Below are 6,526 nucleotides of genomic sequence, written 5' to 3'. Positions count from 1 at the left end.
TGTTTCTTTTTTTTAAATGGGAAATTAGGTTAGCGGTTCCTGACTAAGAATTACATATCACAAACTGGAAATAAATACCTAGAAAAAGACATTTAATTATAGGTTGTGTGCACATGCTTGCATGTCTATCAGTTAGATGGTGTCATGTTTTAGAAAATACTGCCTATGGACATCCCTCATTTGCATCATTTTATATTTTATTTCTTTTTAATCCTCATAAAAATTATCCCACAATCTAGATGGTTGCTAATAAAGTTGGAAGTATTACCAATGAGTTATGTGTATCATTGGAATTTTATACAGGGCCAGGTATCAAGAAGCATAATTTTTTAAAATTATAAATACCTTGTGTGTATAGAAACGGTCAATTGCGGGAATTTAAATACCTCACATGAGGCCTAAGCTTTGCATACCTTGGTTATAAGCCAAGAGGTAACCTGACTTTAATTTGAATTTATGTTTTTCTAGAGCTAACAAATATGTAATATGATTGCAGATGTATAACAACATTTACTTCGGATCTGATGTTTCTCAGAGTAACTTTAAATCATCATCAAACCAAGGGTTTGAAAACATCATCTGTTAGTTTGGATCACGCGTAAGTGCAGTAGTTCTTCAACAGAATTATGAATGACAAATCTTTGATCTCTTAGATATGCACAGTGTTGTTTCCAATATGGAATATTTCTGACAAGTATAATACAGTCTGAGGTTCAGTGACAACTTCAATTTATCTATTCTAAGTTTGGAGTTGGAAGCTTAATCAACATATTTTTGTGTAGAATGTGCTTTTCACAGGCCTTTCAAAGCTGATACTTGGACACTCTTTGTGGTAAGGACTAGAGTTATTTAATATGATAAATATTAACATGAACGCCTTACATTTTCTTTGTCAATTGCATTTTTAATGGCTCCTTTTTTATTGTAAATATGTACTGCAAAATATATGGTCTCTGGACCGTCAAAGCAAGCGACTATAATTTTCTATTTTTGTTAGAAAACTTTCTCTTTGTTATTTTCCTATGTTTTCAAGCTGCAGTTAGAATGGAGGCAAAGTTAAAAGCTAAGTATGCATTTCCAGTTGCAGGGCTTTCTCTTGTGACTCCTGGAACTAATTAGAGAGCTAATGCAAGTTGATGGTCTTACAAATGACGAGGTGAAGAGTCATTTTCAAGTAAGTTTAAGCTCTCCATTAGATAATCTTCTATAATCCCTTAATTTTTTTAAAATTCTAAAATGGTTTCCGTTTATTTCAGAAATACCGACTTTATGACCGTCGATCCCCAACAAGCAAATCAGCAGATTCAGCACTTACTCTAGGATCAGCTTTACGAATCTCTGGATATGCTGAATCATCAACCCAAACCCGTTCCAAGTCTACTTCTCCTGAAGGTTAACTACGGCTGACTGATACCACCAGAAGGACTTCTACTACAATTGGTGATAGCATGGAAGACGAAGAAGATGAACGATCTAAAAGCTATAGCTGGAAAAATTGAGTTCATGCCTCTTACAAAAGTTGTTGTATAAAATATATCCATCTACTAAACTTTGCTGATAAAATTATACACGGATAGATGGACTACAAAAATAATATAGTTGATAATATAGTAGGTGTTTAGGAAGGCCATGAAATTTGCAGACTTAGTTTTTGTTACCGCCTGTCTTGACTTTTAGTTGTTTTGAGGTTTTCCGGTATAAAGAACTTCTGTTGAAGTGTAACTTTGCTGAGCATGAGAGACAGGATGACTTTGTCTGTAAACTTGATATATATCACTTTTAATGAATAAATTCTGATGTCAAAAAAATAATTGTACATCACTTTGAATGAATAAATACTGATGTCTAAAAAATAATTGTACATCACTTTTAATGAAGAAAAATTGATGTCAAAAAAGTTAATGTACATCGTTTTTGCTAAAAAAACTGATGTCAAAGACTGACATGTTCAAGTCTAAAAGAAACATAGGCATCACTTTATTTGAGATAAAACTGATGTCTAAATGTAGACATAGACATCACCTTTTACTAAAGAAATCGATATTTAATATCTGATTTTACATCACTTAAATGAAAATATTCGATGTCTATGTGGAAAAAAACATAGCTCATTATATGTTTAATCTGGTGTAATAGGTGTAATTTATTTATTAAATTATTTATTTCTAACATTTTTTGTAAAAAAACAATGCATGGACATCAATTTTTTCCCCAGAAATGATGTCTAAACCTGTAAAGATATCGGGTTATGGCCGATGTCTAGAATAGACATCACCGACATCAACATCGGTTGCCAAACAGCATAGACATCGGCCAAAACCCGATGTCTATGGACTTTTTTCTTGTAGTGTTATTTGTTGTGACGACTGAGAATTTTGCGACGTAATTAAGTGAATAAAGTATGCTTTATGTGACGTGATTATAATTATGTGACTAAGTGCTGATTAATTGTCTTTTCTGCATATTAGTATATAGGAGCGTAAATAAAAACGTTCCAATTTAAAGAGTCAGCTTAGGCGTTAAGCTGTGTCGTCGGGGCGTCAGGTAGAACGGAACCCGTCCCAATAAGGAGTTAAATAATATAAAATGTGAATTATGTGTGATTGAATGAAATGAATGTGAAAATAAAGTGTATCGTCCTAAGTGACGTGTCGATCAATAATGATAATGAGAAGCATAATTGAAACGCTGAGCGTAGGCCCGTCAGGCTAAACGTGACCCGGTACGTGTAGAAAAAGGATAAAGATTAAAGAAGAATAAATTCTATGATCAGACCTGAGTCGTTATGTGATTGTATATGTGTGATTGCTTGTCTGTGTGCATGACTATGTGCTCTGTGACATTTTTATGAATTTAATGGAATTATGTGATTTAAATAAAGGGTTATTTAACCTTCGCGCATTTTTATAAAGTTATCTGAGTAAGATAAAAACATGGGAATTGTTTTGTTATCTTCATAATAATCCTGTATACTTTCTAAAAATGATGGACGTATTTATTTGATGATCGTTGTATTTTAAATTGAATTTTATATGGAAAAGTGTTATTACTAGCACAAACTTGTAAAAATCATATGGTTGGAAAGCTAAATTCGAGATCTATTATGAGTAATGGTTGGAAAGCTAATTTCGAGATCTACGTGTTAAAGATTTTTATTCAAAACAAATTCATCTTTTCGAGAGAAGTATTTGCCGATCAACTCTATTTTCTTTTAAGAATAAAAAGAGAATCAAAACATAGAATAACTTAATTACTATATTACCCTCCCTTGGTAATATAAAACCACCCCACTTCCTTATTCTTTCTTTTTTGTTCCGAGCCCTCCCTTCTTTCTCTCTTTTCTCTCGTTTCTTCCTCTCTCTCTCTCTCTCAGATTTTCTCTCTCTCGGCACACTTTCTCTCTTCACTCTCTCTCACTTGTTCTTCATTCATTTTCGGGTAGAGAACCTTGATTGTGTGAGAAATAGAGATATCTACTTGTATTCATTCATGCATGTAGCTATTTTTCAAGTTCTTGAGAAAAATCGAAGTTGGGTTTGGTGGTTTTTGAGTTCGATTTTCATGAAATAAAAGGGTTATGTTTTGAATGAGGATATGTGTTTGCTTGTGTGTTTTACTTGTGAAAATGGGTGGTTGATGGATGGAAACCCCCGAATGGGGGCACCACCGAGATGCCACCGCCATCGGTGATGAACTTCGGTGAACCGGTGGTGAGCCATGATGTTAAAAACTGAGCTCTAGAATCTTTAAATCAAATATTTGTGTTTGCATGTGGTATTTTGATAAAAAGGCCGAATGATTTTGTGGATTATAAGTTGATAAATTGATTCTTGTTGGTTGTAATGATAATTTAGTTTGATGTTAAGAGATTAGTAGGATTAAAGATGCAAAAGTTTAGAAGTTGAGTTTGCATGTGTGTTTTCTTGAGGAAGGCCGAATGGCCCTTGCCATTTTTAGAAAACCAAGTTGATTTTTGCTAAAATGAATGAGTTGTTGATTTGGTATATGATTATGGGTTGATTTGTGAATTAAGGATTAGGAAGATCATTTGCATGTGTTGTTTTTTTTGAAAAACCCGAATGGGATCTTGGTTTTAAAAGATCAAAAATGATTTTTAGTAATGATCATGACTTGTTAATGTTTATTCTTGGAAATCAGTAAAGATTGGGTGATAAAATTTCTTAATGTTTGCATGTATCAAAAAGGGCTAAGTTCTTTTGTAAATTAAGAATGCTAACTAAGATTCTATGATAATTGGACTTGTGCATTTGTTTAGATGCGAAATTTGGGAATACATGGTGAAGGTTATGGTTCGACCTTGTGTTAATAAAAAGAAGAAATTGATTTTTGTGACTTGATTTTTGGTATGATTAAGGTTTAACTAGAAAGTAATAAGATTGCTTGTTGACTTAAAAGAGGAGTTGTTAATGCATGTTTTGGTTTGATTATGTTTGTGGTTAAGGCCGAATAGGCCAAAGAAATTCAAAGTCAAAAATATGATTTTTGGTAGATGATAGAATGATTGAGTGTTTATGTGTGAAAATCTTTGAATTTTGCTTGTTGGATTATGTTTTTGGTTAGAATTATGGATATAAGAAAAGGGAATTGAGTTAATTAAGGTTAAAAGCTATAAGTAATAGCCGTGCATGTCATTGTGTGTTTGTACGAGTTATAAATATTTGATCTGGGAAAATAGTCAAGATTAGCGAGTATATGCAAAGTGATATAAGGCTATGAGTAAAGAATGTGCTATGTGCTTATGTGTATAAGCTATATTCGTATACCCGAGTCAAGGATATAATCAAGTTATCGTATTGAGTGATCGTTCTGGGAACGAGAGTTGAGAAACTGATTAAGGTTTTTATTTTATTGTAGATTCGGAGCGTGAGGGCATTCAGGCTAGGAAAGGAAAGGATATACTAGGTGGCAGTAGTTCAACCTTCTGGAAAGCAAATTCAGGCAAGTAACTCTGATTACTTGTGTAAATGATTATAAAGAGAATGTTGTTCATACCATGTAGAGTATTGAACTGTTTAACTTGTGAAACCCTGATATTGATTTGAGATACCTTGCCTTTGATCTTGATAAACTGTTATTGATAAGCTTACTGATTCAACCCTTTGATAATCTGTCCTTTCTGTTCAAGTTATTTATTAAGCCATGAATCGTATTGAATCCTATGATTATCCTTGTTAACCATGTTTAATGATACTTTATTTCCTGATCACCCTATTGATCCCTAGACAGATGTTGATCCTTTTAACTTAAATGCCTTGTTATCCTTGATTCAGAATTCTTAAGAATTGTTCCTTGTTTATCCTTGAATCACTCCCTGAACTTGTTTTTCTTAAAATCTGACTTAAGAATGAGTTACGACTCGAGAGAGTCTGAATGATTTCATATTCTTGGTAATGATAAAAATGGATTTTTGAAACCTATTTGTTTTTTTTCCAACTCAAGGTTTTCCAAATGAATTCCTGATGGATTGGATTGGGATGTAAGAGGCTAGTGGGACTAGTTCAGTCATGGTAAGAGGCTAGCGGGGCTAGTCCAACTTAAGGCTGAAATTATGCCGATTGGAACCTTAATGACCGGATGGAGGTCGGTATGGGCTGATCACCCGTATTATAATGAAATGGAAAGATAAAGTGATCCAATCAAGGGTTCTAAATGATTATTTAAAAGCGAACTGAAACTTTCTGTTTAGTAAATTGATTCTTGAAAATATAATGGTTTAATTTGTTTTAAAAAGAGTTGATTATGTTAATGTGAAGCTTAAAGCTCGAGAACCCTGATTCTTAAATCTGTTGATCATATGATTGATTCCGTATAATGAAATACTGTTGCTTTCCTCTTTTGAAAGATCTATCCTGATCCTTTAATGATTTGTGATGAATGTTGGCTTCATCCTACATTGAGCCTTGTTCCTTAAAAGCTCCGTATTGTTCCTTCAAACCCTTTCCTTAACCCAAAAGCTGGAAATCTGCCACCTAGAACAAATAAAGTAGAATGCCCTGAGTTTGGTTAAGTATATTATAATTTGATATCGTAGAACTGCTTTACAATTACTCGTTGAGTTTTATACTCATATGTTTTGTTTTAATCTAACCATAGCAGTAAAGCAAGAAGATGGCCAGGCTTAGGCGCACTGCTCGTAAGAACGTACCTGGTGGTCCCTATCATGTTGAGGTCTTCCGATTGCCAGAGCAGGTAGTGGTATTTTTGAGTGAGCTCACACCTAGAAGGTAATGTTTAAAGATACAATGGGTTATCTGTCAGTTTCCAGCCGGAATCGATATTGTTTAGTTAATAATATTTTGGGGTTATAAGTTATATTTTATGATTGGTAGTTGTAATCTTGTCTCATACTTTATCCTGTTGATCCTGTTAGTAGTTAATCGGGGTTTATGCTTATTTAATTATTAGGTTAAAGGTGTGTGAGTCCTCATTTCCTAACCCCGAGATTGAGGGTGTCACATTTGTAGCAATCAACAGTTGAATATGTATTAGGTTTCCTTATTCATAT

General features: G+C 33.5%; 1 long non-coding RNA gene across 1 annotated transcript; it reads left to right on the top strand.

Annotated features, from left to right (window-relative positions):
* Positions 1-488: 488 nt before the first annotated feature.
* On the top strand, positions 489-1,292 carry LOC141666892 (uncharacterized). Its single transcript, XR_012552396.1, has 3 exons — positions 489-536; positions 1,082-1,174; positions 1,257-1,292. It is a non-coding gene; the product is annotated as an uncharacterized LOC141666892 (long non-coding RNA).
* The last annotated feature ends 5,234 nt before the right edge of the window (positions 1,293-6,526 follow it).

Source organism: Apium graveolens, chromosome 6 (genome assembly GCF_009905375.1).
Source record: "Apium graveolens cultivar Ventura chromosome 6, ASM990537v1, whole genome shotgun sequence".
NCBI classification, from domain to species: Eukaryota; Viridiplantae; Streptophyta; class Magnoliopsida; order Apiales; family Apiaceae; genus Apium; species Apium graveolens.
The sequence above is the reverse complement of the archived record's forward strand: the minus strand, read 5'-3'. Positions and strand labels throughout refer to the sequence as shown.